We start from the raw sequence: 22017 nt of genomic DNA, 5'->3' as shown, positions 1-22017 counted from the left end.
TTCAAACATATATATCTATATATATATATATATATGTATGTATGTATGTATGTATGTATGTATGTATGTATGTATGTATGTATGTATGTATGTATGTATGTATGTATGTATGTATGTATGTATGTATGTATTCCTAAATATTTTGTGACACTAATGGGTGATAAAATAGTAGCGCAGTCATAGGATCAGCCATCAATGAGGGAAGTCTCAAATTATCAAGTCAGAGGATCAGCAAGCAATTGAGTGAATTACTAAGAAAAAGAGAGATACATCTGCATCTGCTAGTTCATCTTCCAACACAACCACAAATTTGGGTCCACATCCTACCTTCTCCCACTTCCACAGCAACAGAATTTGCACAACACATTCCACCAGAACTATTAATCTATAGCAGTTAGAGCTTTTTAGTTCATATATAGTCTAAAAATGTCCTATCTATTAAAGACAACATTTATTGTAAACAATTTGTAAATTTTGTATAAATACTTATGCTTTTGAAGTATTAGAGGTGGATTGTTTGAGATCAGAAATATTAGTGATTTGTTGGAGCATTGTAAGTTTTTTTTAAAAGCACTGGAGCATCAATACTAAGCAGACCATTCATAGGATTCTTATGGCTTAAATACTGGGGATGTTTTTCTTATGTTAAAGTGTTTCACTATTATCTCTTCACTGTAATCATATAAATTCCAATTGCAAAACAGAAATGTGATGAATAGGATTTACTTTTGAGTACCTTATTCTGGCTGCTTTTGCAAACTGTATGTTTTCTACTGAAGGCCACATTAAAGAATCCTTGACTGCTCTTTCGTTCTGCCTGATTGACTGAAAGCCACACTAAAGAATTCTGAATTGCTTTTTAGTTCTGCTGAATGTTTTCATTGTTCTGCCATCATCCACTTATTAGTTTGAAAGATCCAATAAATATTCCTAACTCGCCCTGAGTTTACTCTATGGAAAGTTGATGCAACCATCCAGTTTACCTTTTGACTCCATTTCCCATAGATGCAAATTAAATTGAATATATTCAGTCTTCCAAAACCAAAGTACAATCATAACTAGTCTAATATTTTCAAGCAACAAAGATAAATTTTATAGAGAGAGCCCTCTCTAGGATTGGAAGGGCTAGCTTCCCATCCCGAAATTGGTTTGATGTTACATTCTTGTGATTTTTCCTACAACCTTCAAATTACAGGGTGCTAACAATGTCACTCATCTCGACATTGGGGGGAGGGATCACAATGGTGAGACCAGAGTCCCCCTATTCTAGTTTACTAGTGGTACTAGAATCCATGGGTAGAGGAGTAGGTGTTCCACTACTAGTGGCCTCATATTCGTGAAGCGCTTCAAGGAAATAGTGAAATTCATCAGATGAGGGCAACAATTGGAATAGTGACCATGGTGATTGCACAAGGCACAAGGGTGATTTTTCCATAACGTTTTGAGTTTCTTGGGTGGACCCATAAAGTTAACATGGACTTCAAGGATATTTCACTCAGGAAACATTTCAAGAACTAAAGGTCTGAGATGAGGAAGCTCAGGACAATTATTGGTGGCATGTCAGACAACTTTACACAAAGTGAACGGAGGTGATGGCTTTGGGGCCTTGGGGGTTGGAGGAGCCTGGGGGGCCTTATCCTTAGGTTATTTCATTTTATCTTTTGCCCCCATCCAGATGCTTAAACAACATGAGTGGGTTCTTGTTGTGGTTGTGATGGAACTGAAGAAGTGGCAGGGGCCGTCGGGACTAGTTGAACCAGGTTCAAAGCATGATCAGGTCTTAGCTGACTAGGTGGAATTCTTACAGGGGGTCGATGTACCATACTGGGATCCCCAAAGTCATGTTAGGAAGGACTAGAAAATCCATAATAGGGACAAAAAATATGCCCATAGTGGGGACTAAGAAAGGTAATTGGCCTGCAGGGTAATGTCCTGGTAGAATAGATCCTGGATGGTTTAGACCTGGTGGAAACATAGGAGAGGGACTCACAAATGGAGGAGGTCCTACAGGGGTGGATTTGGAGGGCTCAGCTAGGATGGAAATAATAGGGCGCTGAGGAGTTAGCTATTGATCGGATGTACTAGACTACTTGAGAGTAGCCTATGACGCTTGTAACATGCAAACACTTATAGATTTAGGCTTTGAGATAAGAGGGGGAGGACCAGGGAAAGCACCCAACAATGAGGAATCTTTATAGACTCTGAGTGAAACATTGGTGAAGGGATTTGAGGACTGCTTATCTGACACCGAGGAGATAATGGACTTGGCAGAGGTCATGGATGTCAGTTCATAGTAAGTCAACTGATCGATGGTAACGATCTCCCCTTCATGGGGGAAGCACATTTTGCGGAAAACCGTAGATGCAAAGACTGACATGGTATATGTGCAACTACGACCCAGAAGGATGTTGTGATCCAAAGGGGTATCAATAACCTCAATGTCTACATGGAGAGTCTTGCTTGCAAGGGTCATTGGATAGTTGCGGTACATGCCAAGAGGCTGGGAGGAGTGTCCATCCCAAGCACACAAAGTGATTGTGGAGGGGTACAACTCAGGTGACTTAAGTCATTTCCAAATGACAGCAGACATCACATAGGTGGATGCACCTTAGTCAATAATGCACTAGGAGATGATGGCATTACAGACTTGGACTAGTATCTGGAAAGCAACAGATGAAGGAAATGGGGGATGTTCTTATGTATCAATTAGGAAGACAATCAAAAAATTGTAAGAAGGATCTACTGCACCCAAAGTAGTTAGTAGAGATTTCTTTTGAGATGGTCATGACTGGAGAACTTCCAATGTCACTATGGCAGCAGGTGATTGCACTAAGTCATATACTATACTGTATGTATGGGCATGTCGATTAGAAGCCACGTTACGACATAATGGTCCCTTGGGGATATTTGAAATTTCCTCAACTATAGGCTGAGGGATATGTAGCGGATCATTTGGTGTCGTAAGAAGCTCAACAGATGCTTTGGTTTTGGAATCACTGGTGGACAAATTCGATGGCTTGTCATATTAACACGACCGAGTTTACAGGTTGATATCAGAGGGATTTACCTCATCAGAGTTCATCATAAGGATATGGTAGTCACCAGGACCAGAAGCGTGGGGGGAATAGGCTGCTTGACTGGGTTGAGGTTAAGCAGCAACAAATCCTTACTGAGGTAAAGGATTTGTAAGCACTGCCGGTAGAGATGGCACCCAAATCTGAGGTAATTGTTGACCTCTATAAGATGCTTGAGCTTCCCACATTTGGCACATCTAGGGTAAGAGACGACACTCATGTGTATAATGGCCATGTACACCACAACATGCACAAGGCTTTTTTGTATGAATAGCCTTTTTCTTCTTGGTTTAGTTTCCTTGTTACTGGTTATTAGTGTTGTGTTAGTTCCCCCTAGGTTTCACTAGGTTGATTACCTTCATTACCATGGTTACCCTTGTTACTCTTCCCCTTATTATTTTTCTTCGAATTTTGGGGATTGGTCACACTTTGCTACTCAAACACTTGACCCTGAGGGGGCGGTGGTTGTTGGGGCTGAGGATGCATGGGAGGCTGTGGTGCTAATGCTTGAGGGGCTCGAGCGCTTGATTGTGCATAAGGAGGAGAAACCATTTGGTAAACAGGTTGGGGCCTTGAAAACATGTTGCTAGCAGGAGGGGTATGAGTGTTAGATGAATTGGTGCCCCCTGAGGTAGCCATAAATTTGTTGAGTATATGGCGAAGGACGTGAAAGGGTTCCAATGATATCGTTGACAGAGTGAGATGCCCCTAGTGCATTGGTACTTCCAGGATGATGGAGGTATGGAATGATGGTATAGACATAACCAGATTACACATAAATTAGGTCATATCTTAGAGTGGTTTGGATAGCTTCTTCCTCGGTTTGAGGAAAATGGGATGCGACATCTTTTCCAATGGGTGCTAAAAGGCTCCTAAGAAACCAATCTAGATAAACACGGTCTTCAAAGTGCAGGGCATGACATGTTCTCCTCCTTCGATGCCACTCTTGAACCTGGTCAGAAAGGCAAGTGCCAGAAGACTAGCAAAATGAGGTCAATAGCCCCATACCAATGTCGTACCAGAGAGGTAACTGGAAATATGAGAGGAACGATTTAGTAAGCATCGTGAAAACAGAATGAGATGTTGTGGGTTGGTCTACATATCATTTTGTAGCATCTCTAGTGAGCGTGCATTCAAAGAGCCAAAGACGAATAGAGTCATCAGTAATGGATTTGGATGAACACCACATGTGGAAGGAGCAGACATGATTGGTAGGATCCTATCTAGTGTTACCCTTCAAATTTTGGATGTCTAAGGGAAGCTTAGTCGGCATAGCAGGCCCACCAGCATCATGGTGTATAGGGTCATTTATCAACTAGCTAAAATCTGGTAGACTTAACCCAGCCACAAAAGGGAGCATGGGGGCTGCCAGAATAGTTCCTGAGACTGTTCCACTAGATGTGACCACCAAGGAAAACACCAGTTTGGGTTCCTACACTAGCTATGGGTTCAAACATGCTGATGATATGTGGTGAAGGAGGCTCAGAATCAGATGAAGAATCAGATGAACCAGGAGAAGAGTCTGTATGAGGACTGGGAGGGCTATGAACTCAAACCTGATGGGGAAGGGTAATATGCCCACGTGAAAATTGGAGGTGAAGGCCAATAGTCTCCACAACAAATGCCTTGGTGGAACAATGGTGGAAAGACACACATGACATGGAAATGGTGAAGGGAGATCAACAATATTATTTTGTCTCGATGAGAGGAGATAAATTTTATGTTAAGTCTTGGCTTCACAGTGTAAACCAAGTTCCCTTCGCTTAAGGTGTGCCTGTGTGTGAAAGTGTATTTATTGATTAAGCCCAGATCATGTTTGTATAAAATAAAAAATCTTGCTGAAAATAAACTAAAATTAACGATAGAAAATGGACAGAAAAATAATTAACTAAACCCCACCCAAACGGGGTTTGCAAACACTGTGCTAGTTGGTGGTGAAATCGACTAAAAAACACACTAAGAAGGTCAAGAGATCTAATTTTCAGCATGACTGTGATCAAATGACACTAGGCTACTGGAAAGTGGTGCAACTACAACAAAAAACCAGAGAGGAAGATCGCTACAAAAAGATAGGGAGATGGGTGAAAAACCTAGGGCAACGGATGGGACCCTAAGGAAAATGACCAAACAAGGTTTAATATGAAACTATGGATGGTGGAAACCTATCTTTATAGATATGAAACGGAAGGGTACAGGTCTGGAAAGTATGGTTAAAAGTGTTGCAGAAACTCATACTACTCACCTAGGTAAACTCCTCTTATAAAGATGGAAGCATACTAGAATCCCTAGGGGGGCTAAATTCCACTTCGATGAGTAAATCAGAGTATATCAAGGCCTAAGTGGAATGAGATAGAGGTCAAACAACCCAGCAGACAACTCTCGGCAAAAGTAAGAAACAAATCTGATAAAAACCTGAAAACCCTAAAATCATAGGTACTGTCTTTTTTCATGTGGGATCACACATTTTGGGCTGAAAGGTGTGCTCTGGGATGAAAATCACACTTTTTTTGCTCAAAATTATGATTTCTACTCCTTGATTCTCGGTCGGAAAATCTCGGAAAAAAGTTGTGGTCTTTATTACGGCTGGTTCCTATGACCTACAGAAAAGACCAGATGTTGGGTCCCTATAATACTAGTGATTACCCCATTACTATTGTAGCTGTACCCCTTATTAATATTTTTGTGCCCCTATTGTCCCCATATTTTTATTATTGTGCCCCGTAGAATCCCTCTATTGTTATTTTTCTGGCTTTATATTATTATTGTTAGGTTGGCTGGGTTATATTGTGACTCCTTAGACTCCTATATATAGAAAGGAGGTTTTGTCATTTGGATCATCCAAGAATTGTTCATTTATGTAATGTAAAGTAGGTTGCCCCCTCGAAGAGGCTGAATTTTAAGGCGTTGATCTATCTTTTCTATCTTTTTCTTGAGCTGGTTTCATAACATTTGGTATCAGAGCTTTGGATTCTAGGGTTTCGCCGCTCCAAACAGGTCATCGTGGCATTTTCGCTATAAATTGTTTTGTGCGACATTTCAAAATCTAAAAAAAAAAACCCATTTGAGAAGACATCGTGCTGAATCTCTAGTACAAATTTCAGAGCATTTCATGCTATATTTATGAAGATATGATTTGAGGAAGTTGGTCTTTTTGCAGACTCCTGAATTACATTACAAACAGGTGACCAGGGGAAAATCTTCATAACTTTATCTCTGAGCATCGGATTGCAATTTTGTAAGAAGGAATAGAAAGAGGACAAACTTTAGTTTCTTGTATATATTTTTTAGAGCCAAAGGTTGAAACAGTGACTCGTGGCACGTCGTACAAGTTCACTCTATTGAACTAGTCTATAATCAGGTCACTGTGGGATATTTTTCATAACTCTTCCTTGGAGAATCCAATTTGGATCACACTAGTGGCATTGGAAATAGGACATAGAGGGCTACTGCAGATCACAATTTTACAACTGGATGATTCGAAAGTACAGAGATACATCAAAGGCAATATCGAGCTCCTACCAAGTGAAAAAAGGTGTGTAGATTTTTTTAAATTTTTTCTTAAGCTTGGTTTGAAAATTTATTTTGAAGGAATTCAAAGGGCATAGTAGAGCATTATGATAGATAATTGATTCGCCAAGGAAATAAAATTCAAATGCCTAGTAAGCAACCTGAAAGCTCTAGCATGACTCATGAAGAAGAGGAAGAAATGCTACATGATATCAAAATTACAAGACCAGGTGCAACAAATGTCACTCTCAAAAAGCTAATAGAAGCTAAGATAAAGGGCATGGAAGCTAAGATGGACAATTTGAAGATAGATTTGAAGACAGATTTGCAGAGAGACATGGCAAATTTGAAGACAAATTTGACAAATTTTCTACAAGAAATACTTACTAATGGTGAAAAGGTAGTAAGGGAAACTCATGATGCGAACAAAAGAAATGTTAATCATGATTTCATAGACTCTAATGTGGGATCTAAGACCCACCATATTCCAAAAATCGATATGAGGAAGTTTTATGGCAAGGATCCTGCAACATGGATATTACAGATGGAGAAATTTTTCAATCTCAATAATGTGCAAAACACACAAAAGGTACGTATTGCAACTTTATATTTGGAACCAAATCAGTTTGTATAGTATCAATGGCTTTGCTCTCATAAACAACTTATCACTTGGGCAATTTTTACGGAAGAATTGACAGCACATTATGAGGATACAAAAACAAACACTTTTTTTAGCCAATTTATAAGTCTCAAACAAAAGGGTTCAATAATGGAGCACATTGAGGAGTTCCAAAAATTGAACATAAGGGTAAAAAATATTCTAGAGGAGCATAGGATTGATGTGTTCATAGGTTCTTTAAAGGATAATATCCAACATGATGTTCGCCTTTGGGAACCTGATTCATTAGAGAAGGCATTCAGGTTAGCAAGAAAAATGGAAAGCAAAATTATGGCAACCAGGAAGCACACCACTCACAACTATAAAGATGGAAGTGTTGTTGCCCCTAGTCTTCCACAACCTATAAGGTCGACACCACAACAATTGGAAGAAAAAAGAGCAAAAGGGCTTTGTTACAGTTGTGATAACAAATACACTAAAGGTCATAAGTGTGCTAAGAATAAATTATTCTACATAGATTGTGAAGAGGAACAAGAAAAGGAGCAAGAAAGGTTAAAAGAAGAGGATATACTCTAGGAACAAAGCCTCGATAAAGAAGAAATGAATCCAACCATATCTTGTAATGCATTGTCGGGAATTACCACTACTCAAACCATCAAGATAGAAGGACAAATCAAGAAGAAAAAAGTAATAGTGTTGATTGATTCAAGAAGTACCCACAATTTTATTCATTGTAAAGTAGCAAAAGAATTGAATTGCTTCTTATATCCAACACCAGAGTGTCAAGTGATGGTTGCAAATGGAGGAGCAATAAATTGCTCTGGAAAGTGCCATAATATCAAGCTATCCATGGAAGAATATGTAGTGACTAGCCCAATACTTTCCATTCCAATGGGATGTGCTAATGTTGTACTAGGAGTCCAATCGCTACAATCCTTGGGTACAATAGCTTTTAATTTTCAAGAAATTTTCATGAAATTTTCTGTGGAAGGAAAGGAAGTTGAATGAAGGGATATTGCATGGAAACTGAGAAAGATAATCAGCTCTAACGGTATGACAAAGCTTATAAAAAAGGAACAAAGAGGTGTAATTGCACAATTATGTTCACCAGATGTTTCCACATTGGAATCATCTATTTCTCCAGATCTCCAAAAAGTCTTGGACAATCATTCCAAGGTATTTGAGATTCCCAAAGGTCTCCCACCTATTTTTGATCATGATCATGCTATTCATCTGATTCCAGGAAGTGTTCCTCCAAACATCAGGCTGTACAGATATCCCTATGCCCAAAAAAGTGAACTTGAACGTATGGTTGCAGAAATGCTAGAGGCTGGTATAATTCAACAGAGTCAAAGTTCTTTCTCTGCTCCAGTAGTATTGGTGCACAAGAAGGATGGATCATGGTGCATGTGTCCGATTATAGGTAGCTCAACAAGCTCACTATTAAAGATAAGTTTCCCATTCCTGTCATTGATGAATTACTAGATGAATTGCATGGATCAATTTACTTCATAAAGTTGGATCTTCGTTCAGGATATCATCAAATCAGAATGAAGACTGAAGACATTTCGAAAACAGCATTTAAAACTCATGAGGGTCATTATGAATTTTTGGTCATGCCTTTTGGCCTTACCAATGCACCTTCAACATTTCAAGGTTTGATGAATTCAATTTTCAAACCATTTCTTAGAAAATTTGTGTTAGTATGTTTTGATGATACAATAATCTACAAAAAGTCTTGGAAGGATCATGTTGAACATGTTGACAGGGTGCTACAACTATTGGAGGAGAAACAATTATATGCAAAAATATCCAAATGTTTCTTTGGAGTACAAGAGGTGGAATATCTAGGTCATATTATATCTCATGAAGGAGTTAAGGTATACCCTAGCAAAATTAAAGTCATTAAGGAATGGAAAATCCCCACATCCATAAAGCATCTGCGAGGATTTCTCTGGTTGACAGGGTATTATCGCAAGTTTGTTAAGAATTATGGGAGAATAGCAGAACCTCTAACAACATTATTGAAGAAAGATGCATTTCCATGGACTCCAGAAGCAACAAAGGCTTTCGAACATCTTAAAGAGGCAATGTGCCAAGCACCGGTCTTAGCTACACCGGACTTCACAAAAACCTTTATTGTGGAATGTGATGCTTCAGGAAATGGAATTGGTGCTGTTTTAATGCAAGATGAAAGACCCATTTCTTTTGAAAGTCATCCAATCAAGGGAAAGTTTTTACACAAAGCTATTTATCATAAGGAAATGTTGGCAATACTCCATGCACTTAAGAAATGGTAACCCTACTTTATGGGAAGACACTTCAAGGTAAAAACGGATCATGATAGCCTTAAATACTTTTTAGAACAAAGATTATCCTTTGAAGAGCAACAAAAGTGGGTCTCAAAGATGTTGGGTTATGACTTTGAAATCATCTATAAAAAGGGGAAGCAAAATGTGGTGGCAGATGCAGTGTCAAGAAAAGATGAGGATGTGGAAACATTGTTGTGCGCCATTTCTAGTATCCAACAAGATTGGATAAACGAAGCAAGGGAGGAATGGAAGAATGACGAAGAAGTGTGGGCACTTATTCGAAACTTACAACAAGATTCCAGTACATTTGATACATTTAGCTGGAAAAATGATTCGTTATGGTACAAAGATCGCTTATACCTTTGTAAGAATTCCTAGCTAAAACAAAAGATTCCTATGGAATTGCACACTTCTCCCATAGGAGCGCACTCAGGATTTTTAAAAACTTACCACAGGGTTAAGAAGGAATTTTTTTGGGATGGTCTTAAATCAGATATTCAAAAGTTTGTGGCGGAATGTTTGGTTTGCCAACAAAATAAACTTGAAACAATTAAGACACCAGGTCTATTACAACCTTTATCCATTCCAGGCCAACGTTGGGAGGAGGTTCCAATGGAATTTATCACAGGTTTACCCAAGTCTGAGGGAAAGAGTGTCATCATGGTGGTAGTTGACAAACTTACCAAGTATGCACACTTTTTTGCATTATCACATCCATTTAAAGCCAGTATAGTTTCTACTACATTTATGGACACAATTCAAAAGCTACATGGAAACCCAAAGATTATTGTAAGTGACAGTGATCCCATTTTCACTGGAAATTTTTGGACAGAATCATTTTCTTGTCTTGGTACTCAGTTAGCTCATTCCTCATCTTATCATCCTCAATCTAATGGGAAAACTGAGATAGTAAACAAATGTTTGGAAGGATATCTTCGTTGCTTTGTATCTGATAAATAGACATAATGGGTCAAATGGTTGCCTCGGGCTGAATGGTGGTATAACACTTCCTTCCATACAACAACAAAAATGACCCCATTTATGGAACTTTATGGGTATCAGCCACCATCCATCACATCATATTTAAGAGAAAATTATAAGGTTCAAGCAGTCGAACATCACATCGAACATCAACAACAAGTCCTCCAACTCTTAAAGGATAACCTCATGTTGGCACAAAATAGAATGAAACAATAGGCAAATCAACATCGCAGCAAAAGAAGTTTTGATGTAGGTGATTGGGTATTCCTACGGCTACAATCATATAAGCAAATGTCCCTCAAGCAAGCTAAGAAGGATAATAAATTATCACCAAAGTATTATGGTCCATACAAGGTGTTGCAAAAGATTGGTACTATGTCATACAAATTGGAGCTTCCTGCAGCTTCTCGATTGCACCCAGTGTTTCATGTTTCATGTTTAAAGAAGGTTATAGGCGACAAGCTCCCAGTTCATACATTATTGCCAGAACTTGACAAGGAAGGAAAAATTATATTGGAACCGGAAGCAATCATAGAAACAAGAACTCGACAGATACGAAATTGATCAATTTCAGAGTATCTTATCAAGTGGAAGAACTTATCCGCTGAAGATTCCACATGGGAGGATGAGAATTTTATACAGAAGCATCCAAAACTACTCAAGCATTGAAGACAACACTTTTTTGAAGGAGAGGGGCATGTTGGGTCCCTATAATACTAGTGATTGCCCAATTACTATTGTAGTTGTACCCCTTATTAATATTTTTGTGCCTCTATTGTCCCCATATTGTTATTACTGTGCCCCATAGAATCCCTCTATTGTTATTTTTGTGGCTTTATATTATTATTGTTAGGTCGGCTAGGTTATATTGTGACTCCTTAGACTCCTATATATAAAAAGGAGGTTTTTTCATTTGAATCATCCAAGAATTGTTCATTTATGTAATGTAAAGGAGGTTGCCCCCTCAAAGAGGCTGAATTTTAAGGCGTTGATCTATCTTTTCTATCTTCTTCTTGAGCTGGTTTCATAACACCAGAAAACTTGCGGAAGTTAGAAATTTAATAGATCTAGTGTTAAAAATATAGGAAACATTGAGAGATTGAAAAAAAGAAGAAACCCTGAGCTGAAAACTGAAGGTCACCCAAGTTTTTGGATCTGAAGTATAAACCTAGTAGAGTCGCCAATTTTGTTGTAGTGTTTTTTTCTCAAAGATGTACAAAAAAAATCCACTTAAGATTGTGGATGACAAACAATCTCAACAATATAAATGGTTGCTAAACATTGTAGATTTGCAACAACTAATAGAAACAAAACTTGCCAAATCCCTGATCTATGCCACAATAATATTTAAACAACAAAAATAAATAGTAATAATTCCAATCATCCAATGTATACTATATTTACAAAGAATAGATTTTATTATAACACGTGTGAAGGGAACAAACAAATGTTACCAGTCCCCCTCTATGGGATGGGTTCTTGGCTATCCTCAAATGTCTTCAGCTTTTTGATAGAATCTCTCTCCTCTATAATGTGTAAAGCCAACAAATGAAATGTTTGAGCTCAATGGGAACTCAAATGAAAGAAAAATGGTGGTGGACACAATAGTGACTGCGACAATAAAAATAATCAAAAGTGAATAATGAATGGAAAACCCTTCTATTTATAAAAAAATATTGATATATCCTCGAATAATGAGTAATAATAAAATATTATTAACCCCATTCTTGGAATAACCACTTGGAATACTTTATTATATTTGGTTAGGAGGGAGAAAGTATTTAAACTTTTTTTTAGAAATAATAAATAAATAAATGATTTATTTATCATCTCAAGGAATTGGTTAAGGAATAATAAATAAGTAAATATTTATTTAATTATTTCTAAGGGATTTAGTCAAATTTGACAAGAAAAAATAATTAATTAGTGATTAATTAATTATTCCTAGAGAAACACAAGATAATTAATAATTTATTGCTGATTTTTCATAATTGGGTCAAATATGACAAGAAATAATAATTGAACAATGGTTTAATTAATTATTCCTAGAAGAAAATCAAATAAATAGTGATTTATTTAATTATTATTCATGGGTTTAATTATAAATTATTTAAAAAAGGTGGTTTATTAAGTAATTTCTGACAGTGAAAGCAATTTTACTATGGTAAAATTGGCTTTACATGGTGTACTTCGATCCATCTAGTAAACTAGGCTAGATGATTAATTTTTTGGTGATAACACAAAGTTTGACTTTATCGTATGAACAAATCAATTTGGGAACTAATGAAGATATTATTTATGTCAACCTCAGCACATGTTGTTAACCACAAAAATGGAGCACGTTTATTTGATTGTTCAAACAATATCAAGATGTGTTTGCATGGACTTATGAATATTTTATGACCTATGACACCAGGATCATCTAGCACATTATTCCTATAAACGAAGGTGCCAATTAATTCAAACAAAGTATGAGAAAAGTGCATCCCATGCTTGAGCCCATGATACAGAAGGAGTTAAAATATTTACTCACCTATAGTTCGAGGATATATTGAACAACTGATGCACTCAAAGATTGTGAGGATCATAGTGAGCGACATTAACCTATCTAGGGATTTTGGATAGAAGAATCTCTCCTTCCAAGGAGGTTCCTCCTCAACCATTTTTTTATAAATTAGGAATCCCAAGGGCTCAGAAGGATTTGAAGTTTTAGAGAATAATAGTGATTACTAGGTGTAAGAGCTTGTACTTGTCATTTTCAGTTTTCGTATAACGTATTTTAGCATTATTTTATATCAATAAAAATCATCTTGCCATCTTAAATATGAATTTTTTTCAAGGGATGAGTCCCCTTGGGTTAGGCACCAACCCAAAGGCTCTAGTATCTCTCATTTGTACATTTATTTTGCATCTTTCTTCTGTACTTAGGTTAGCAGTATTTCCTTTCTTACAAGTTCTGTTTACATAAAAAGTTTCCTTTGGAGATTCATCAATCACTTGTATTGGAAAGTGTGTTTGTAAGCCTTGTATTGGCAAGCATAAAATGACAGGTTTCATTTTTTATGAAGTAGAAATATGTGGAAAAAAATTCAACTCACCCTTTCGTTTCTAGTTTAACTTTTTTTAATTGACATAGTTAGTATGATTTAGATATTTTTAAATATTGAGTGAACTTTGTGGTGTACAATTTATACTATTGGATTGCAAGGGATATAAATATCATTCTCACTTGTCATCCTACAATTATCACCCTCCTTCCTCCCTCAACAAATTGTTTAAAAACATATTTCATCGAGAGTTCATTTCAACTTTGCTCAATGCCACTATGTGCATTTATCCTTGTGCAAGATGTGCCCATGAGGGGTACTAAGCTTGGAAAGGGCATCATACAACCTTATTCCACATTGCACTTAAAATCCTCTGGGATTCGATACTATATCAAAGTAGATCCATCTTGCAGCATCCTATAGCATCATGTAAAAGCTCTCCAACCTTGACCAAAATTTTCCTTAAAGCTTTATTTTTTGCTGATATCCCTTCATGATGCCCCCTAGGCCTTGAATTCAAGCTTAAGGAAGACTAGAGACCAGTTAGGACTTGTCTCTTCACCACTACAATACATTTATGTAATTAAGGATAGTAAACAACTCCATTAATTGAATGGTACAATAATGGTTTATGTGATTACTTTTTAAAGCACTAATGAAATTTTTTATTAGGCTATGATCTCTTTTGAATGCATTGATTAGGGGTTAATTTCATTCTCTATACTTTATGAAAGCTAGATGAGGTTTTTCTTCTCCATTTTATGTTTCTTAAGCTAGGGCTTCCATGCCAAGAATTGTCATTTTCTTGCAAATAGACTAGACTTTACTTTGATGTAACATTTACATTCTTGCAAGTAGATTAAAATTTCCATTTCTACAAGTATATTAGCATTTTATGCAAAATTCTATTTATGAGAGTATATTAGAACATCCTTTTTGTAGCATTCTTTCATTATTTCAAAGTCTATATTTAGTCTCTAGAATGGTCTATGTACACCTTGGTTGGGTTCACTACCTTAGAGTAACTTGAGTAGAGATTAACTCACTTTGCATACAACACTATCACCTCTGATGTTTTTAGGAACCCGGGTTGATAAATTAAATTTTGTAGCCCTAGGAGTTGCAAAATTCTTGTTTAAATACTAGAGCTCATGACTTTCTGGTTTCGTTGTCAGGGAGGTGTCCAAGTAGCTGTTGTTTCTGCTTAAGATTTGGTTACTTTTCCCATTTGAATTTCACTTTGCATTAGTTTTTCTTGTCTGCAAAAATTCAAAAAAAGGAGGATAACACAAAAAACACATACATTTATTTCATGCCTCATAGGGTCAGAGATAAATTAGGGAAATATATTTCATGCCCAATCCTTCAAGAAGTCAACCATCACTCTTATTTGGTGATTGTGAACCTCATATAGTGACCATAAAGAAATTGGAAAATCCTTTAGGTGAGCAGTAAAAGATCTTTGAAGAACCCAAAGGGGAGGAAGAACCTACATCACCTACCCAAAATATGGTTGAAAATAGGTAGACTGATCTCTTTCCTATCAGATAAACCAATGGGGAAACCAAAACGAAAAATATAAGCCCCACTTTTCTCCCAAACTTCCATGATATAGCTTCAGAGGACCCTAATACATTCATGTTCTAGTTTGTTGTGGCTTGTATAACCTATGATTACACTTTTGATGATTTGAAGTTATAATTTTTTCCTTTTACACTAAAGGATGCAACCTTGTGTCGGTTCATGTGATTGGAAGGAGGAATCATCACCATTTGGGCCCAAATGCAACAAGATTTTAATAAAAAATATAGGGACTATTCTAGACCAAGGAAAACAAGGAAGGAGATATTTAGAATGACCCTAGGGGCAGATGAATCCTCAGAGGATTATGAAGAAAGACTTAAACTCAATTACAGAAGGGCTAACTGTACCCTTGGCCCAGAATCCATAAAGTTTGTACTTATTCAATGGATTAGTGAGGATTTGATGGAGACACTTAATATATTAGCTGATGGAGAAATTTACCATCTAACTTATGAAGACATCAAGATAGTATTTAAGAATCATTCTAGGGCTACAAGGAAGAGAGTTAGGTGTAGTCAAGGCTTGGTCAACACTTCTCCCTCTACCACAATTATCAAACATGAAATAAGGAGTATTCTAGAAGACATTAAGAGTGAGATGTTTCATACCTTTTCATTACAAATGGATACTATGAAGATTAAGAAGAAACAAGAGGAGGTAGAAATGGAACTAGTTATATTCTTCCCTATATGCTTCAAGATGCACCCCAATAATGAGTGCCCATTGAATGCAATATAAATTTCCTCTGTTTGTGAGGAGAACCATCCAACTGAAAAATGGCCCTCTCTTCCATGCCTGGAAGTTATATACCAAGGGGTAGAGGGTGGCTTTGAGAAATTTTTCATCATTAACTAATGGAGGCCACAAGGCTCTTGACGATATCAATAAGGCATGCAAGCTACACATTATCCTTCTTTCAATCCAAAGTAGAGTGCAACCTTTCATCCTTGGTATCCTCCAACCCACTCACCTTGGGTTATTCCTCATCCTTGGTCATAGCCTCCTCGTTATCCTCCTTAGCCCGTTAATCCACCCTTCCTGATCAGGAGCTCAAGGCCAAGTGTCAAAAAATGCTCAAAAATTAAAGTTCTCAGAACTAGTTTGAACCTAAACGACTAGATAGATCTTGTCCTCCTGATTTTGGAACCATGAACAATTTGAAAAATGGTCTCCGTATGCAGAAGTTATGCCAATTTGAAAATCACCCAATAACCTTCAATTTGAATTTTTTTAAAAATTTAAAATAGAATATTCTAGAGAATATTCCTTAAAATATTCTAGGGAATATTCTTTAGAATATTCCCAAAATATTTTGTTTGGGGCATCCAATAAGAGGGTGCCACATGGCAAGCCCGGAGGCCGCCATGTGGCCCCAAGGTGGATAGCGGATTGGCATGTTAAAAAATTTGGGCAGATCTGTGGGTCGAACCCACGACCTAACAACCACAACTGCAATGTCTTACCATTCGGCCAAATGGGCAGGACTTGTTATGACCATGGGCCAACATATATTTAAGGTTTGAATAGTTACGGGTGAAAACCCATGGCAGTTAATGCTGGCAATCAGTCCATTGGGAGTTTGCCATATAATCACTCCCTCTAACCGTGGCAACCAACAACCATAATCCGCTAGGTCAGCGGTCAAGTGCGGAATCCAAGGCACCTCACCGCCCATGTGACCACACATAGTAGTTTAACCAGTAGTCAAAGTGGAAATGGTAGGAAGTTTGGCGGTGGCACTAATTTTGGCAGACTTAACTGCCCGACAACTAAATTTAGCTGGAGTTAATTCAGGGCCAACTGGCAGTTGGAGTAAATGTGCCATAACTTTCATTAGGAGAGGCCTTTTGATGCGAATTTTTTTTTGATTTTGGGTCTCTTCTACCTTTTGGACTCAATGGACCAAGTTTGAAGTCTAACAGAGGTCATCTTTAGAGGTTTAATCTATGAAGAAGATGAAGGAGCCATCAGGGCCTTGAAGGAGAAGGTTATGTATTGTACTGTGTTTCTTTGTTTAAGGTAAATGAACAAGCATTCTTAGCTATTTCATACCTTTTGAATCTGTTTAGATGGTTTCTAGAGCCTGTTAAAAACATTAGAAAGCCGAAAAGCTTCATTTAAGTTCTAGAGGCCATTTTTGTTGATTTTGCCAGCGGTAGTGCACGGCCTAGCCAAGGGAGCTAGAGGACATTTGTAGCGAACCAGGGATCACTCTTAACTGAAAACATCATTCTGAATCCATTTAAAAATGTTTCATTAAGTATTAAAGAATTTTAGAAGTCGAAAACTCAGCAGAGAGGTTTTCCTTGACCCTAGTGCCAGGGGGTGCCAACAATGTGTGTAAGTGAAACCGGAGCAGCCAGAGGCCGTTTCTGATGAAACAAAACTCTATCTTGACTATTTCAGTCATTTTGGAACCAATAGAACTAGTCTCAGATCATTTTGAGTACTTCTACAGCTCAAGAAGTTGATGTGAAGTCGTGGGTAGCCCTAGGCAAACCATGGAGGAGAGCCATTTTTGGAGATTTTGTGCTTGATGTAAGCAATTAATAAGTTGGTATTTGGTGTCTGATCATTATTGGATATAACAATAGTTCTTTCAGTGATAGAAACATAAATCTGAGGGAGTTTGTGCCATTTAGAAGCTCATAGAAGCTTAGTCCACCGACAGAAGGATGTGTATCCATGGGAGTAACCAAGGATGTGTATCCATTGATTCTTGGGAGTAACCCATAGATTTCCTTGTACTCCAACCCAAAACCAAGTTTAATGGATATCCTCTTATTTTGGGTAGACCTTGGTTAACTACTATTGATGCTTACATTGGTTACAGGGTTAGAAACATGACAATTAAAAATGGACACCTTTCAAAGAATATTGTATTATACCCTCCTGCCCAACCACTTTTTAAGCATGGTTTACCTATGTTGGTAGACAAAGAAGAACGGGAATGTTTTTAGTAGTCATCTCCCTACCCAATCTGTACATTAGACACCACTGTAGGAAGAAGGCAGTTGGATGAGGATGTCCTTATTGATAACCTTGTCCAACACCAACCTCCTGTTGCCATGCCAATTAATGAGATGAATTATTCACTATTGGTTTTAATAAATATCATGCTAATATTGTGGAAATTAGTCCACCCAAAACCTTGAAAATCAATCCTTCCCTTTCAGTAGAGAAGGAAGAGCAACTAATCATTATGCTATGGAAACGTCTTGATGTTTTTTCTTAGGACTGTAAATCTATGAAAGGAGTGTATCCCTCAATTTGTATACATCACATTTACACTAATATGGACATAAACCTCTATGCCAATCCTAGAGGAGAATGAACCCTAACCTTAAAGACACTGTGAAAGAATAACTATAGAAGTTATTGGATGCAGGATTCATTTATCGGTGTCTCCTCTTGTTATAGTACCCAAGAAGAATGGGAAGTGGAGAATCTTTTTTGAATATAGGGAACTCAACAAGGCTACAAAAAAAGATCATTTTACTTTTCCTTTTATTGATAGAGTCTTGGATGGTCATGCAAGGAATAAGTTATTTTCATTCTTGGATGGTTTTAACGGGTATAATCCAATCCAGATCAGCCTTGAGTGTCAGGATAAGACCGCCTTCACATGTCCATGGGGGACCTTTACCTACGAATTCCTTCCATTTCGATTGTGCAATTCCCTTGGTACCTTTCAAAAGGGGGTGTTGAGTATTTTTTTTTTATCTTTTTCATCAAAGACTTGAAATTTATATGGATAATTTCACTCCCTATGGGAATGATTTCCAGGAATTTCTATCCAAATTGTGCAAGGTTTTAAAGTAATTCATTAAAAATAATCTCTCACTATGTATAGAAAACTGTGAATTTTTTATGAATGTATGGATTGTCCTTGGCCACTTCCTCTCCAAGGAAGGGATCCAAGTTTACCTTACGAAGATTTCCATTATCAAAAGGTTCCTTGTCACTCATAAAGAGAGGGATGTTAGGAGTTTCTTTGGACTTGCTAGATATTAAAAGATATTTATTAAGGATTTTAGTATGTTGGATTCACCTTTGTTTTTATTTTTAACTAAAGATTCATATTTTTGTTTGACCAATAAGTGTCAAGAGGAATTTGAAGAGTTGAAGGAGAAATTGACCATTGCACTAATTCTTAGGGGTCCCAATTGGGCCTTTCCTTTCCACATCCACACAGATGCATCAAACAAGGTTGTAGGAGTAGCCTTGGGACAAGTGGAAGATAATTTTCCTTGTGCCATATAGCTTATCAATAAGAATATATTCAAAGTTTAAATCAACTACAATGTTATTAAAAACAAGCTCCTAGTTGTTGTGCACTCCTTGAACAAGTTTAGGCATTATATCATAGGATACCAAGTTTTTCTACATATTGATCATGAAGCCATTAAAGTTTTAAGGAAAAAAATTGATTTCAATGCTAGAATCATTAGATGGTTATAATTGTTGTAAAATTTTGATTTGAAAATGATTAACAAGCTAGGAAATCAAAATGTGGTTGTATATCTTTTGTCTAGCCTAAAATCATCTGTAGAAAATAAGGAAATTATAGATGATCATCTTCCAGATGAGCATCTCTTTTCTATTCATTGTTGTCTCCTTGGTTTTCTAATATACCAAATTATGTGGTTGTTGGATATTCCCTCGTAATCTCTCCTCCTAGAAGAAGAGCAGAATTGTTAGAAAAAGTGCCCCCTTCACTTGGATTAGGTGAAGCATTTTCATATTGGGACCAGATAATATTTTGAGGAGGTCTGTAAGGTAATATGAGGTCCTTGACATCCTTTCAACATGCCATTGTTATAGACATTTTCGTGCCTTGCAGCATGAAGCATGAAATGTCCATAATCTAAGGGATCCAAAGTCCCTAAACATGTTGTTCCTACCCCTAGAGGAACAAGGTCAGCAAACCACAGCACTGAAAATCAGTTCTCCACCTGAAAACACTCAAAAACAAGCAATTTCTGGATCATGTCAACTGCTCCACTGAGCATCTGCGCTGAATTTCAACTGCCCCTCTCTGTACCTGTGTTGAATGTCAAATCCAAAAAAGGCTACCTGCGCTGAGCGAGATTGGACAAATGGCACAGTCATTCCTCAAGGTGTCAATGCCCAGGAAGCTTCCAAAATGACACTTGGATCAGGGAATTCGCCTAGTGATGAGTAAGAGGTTCTTAAACTCCAAGTGGAAGCAAGGATCTCCAAGTGGACTCAAGAACTGAAGTATAACTGAAGTGGGAGAGGACACTAGTCAGCTCTCAAGCTGACTCATCCTTTCTCCAAAACTCCTATATATAGAGCTCTCTCATGAGGTCTAAGGAGGCTGGAATTTTGTGAATGTAAGGAAGTGCTGTTGGTTTGAGTTTAGAGCTATTGGGTGATTGCTTTGAAGGAGGTGAAGAGGAGATTTCTTTCTACTGGGAGGTGTTGTTGGATTGGGCCTCTTATGGTTGTAACACTCCTTGAACTTTACTTCTTCCATTAATAAAGCATTTGAGGTTCTTCTATATGCATGTGTCTCAATGGTGTATTGTTATACTTGTGTATTTGATTTATTATAATCCTTGAATCAATTATGAATTTATGCTTCTTGTAGTTTCCCTCTCTTGTCTTTTTGCAGGATCTTTTTGTAGCTGGGCCAGTGAAAGAGCAAGGAGCTGGGAGCAAGCAGCAAGGAGAGAAGATTGGATCAATCATTAGCGAAAGACATCGGTTAGTGGATCCCTTTCTCCCTTGTTTTACTTTCATAAAGAAGAAATCTTAGATAGCTTTGCTTCGGTTGTTGCTGAGGTACTATCACCCTTAGAGTGGGATAGGGTCATTCCGTATTGGATACTTTTCCCTACAACAAATTGGCGACTCCACTGGGGATCGTATCTTGTTGGTTGTTTGTGCTTTTGCTATTCATTTCATAAACACAGGGAGTACCGAATCGAACTGCATTTGGATCTTTCAAATGCAAAGTAGAGGGCAGCTACTCTAGCTCAGTTTCTGGGCATGTTTATGATTTGAAGAGCTGATCCACAAGGACTCTGAACAGCTCTTAGTGATAGCTTTTCATCCTCCTAATTACCCTTTAGTGTGTACTTGATTGATAGCTTCTGATTTGGCCAAAAACTGTGAATTTTTGAGCAATCTGTGACCCGGAAACCAAGAGAAACGAAAGTTTCGTTCTTCAGTGCAGGCACTGTGAAGGCAGTCTGCATTTCAGCGCAGTTCCCGAAGGGGCTACCTGCGTTGAATGTCAAACTGACAGTGTACTACCTGCGCTGAACCAGTCTTGCCTTGTGCTACTGGGGTTCCCTGCTGTTTCTTGCCCTGTTTTCACCCTTGTTTTTGCAGCCTGTTATCAGTTAATGTACCTATCTGAAACCAACTTTCCTTGCCACTATTCCGCCTCGGTTGTATAAAGAAACTGCGTTTGTTCTTTGTGTATTTCTTACATCATTTACAGTTTCCCATAATGAAAAGCGAACTAGTCCTGTTGTGGCCTCTTAGATCCAGAACTGTGATAAGTGTCGTAGAGATCTTAAGAGTTAGTTTGTTTGCTGTTCATAGCTGATTGAGCTTTTGCTTTCGTCATATGGTTTGAATTTATATATTTCTAGTGTCGAAACAAGTAAATCTTAAGGTGTCTTTTGATTTTGGACAAGCTTGTTTGCTTTCACTTGAAATTGAATTCAAAATTATACAACAGCTTTCTTTTTGTAATACATCAACATTAAGAAAGAGAAAAGAAATACCTGCATTTTGCATATGCATTTTTGATAAGTTTGCATGTTGATCTAGGAGAAAGTGCATTAGTGTGTGCTTTATGATCTGTGTGAAAAGATGATGTCTTTCTTTTCCCTCAGTAGTTAGGATTTTCAAAGTTA

Source organism: Pinus tabuliformis, chromosome Q, assembly GCF_031772625.1.
Source record: "Pinus tabuliformis cultivar Carrire ecotype Pingquan chromosome Q, CPIR1, whole genome shotgun sequence".
NCBI classification, from domain to species: domain Eukaryota; kingdom Viridiplantae; phylum Streptophyta; class Pinopsida; order Pinales; family Pinaceae; genus Pinus; species Pinus tabuliformis.
Note: the sequence above shows the minus strand (reverse complement) of the source record.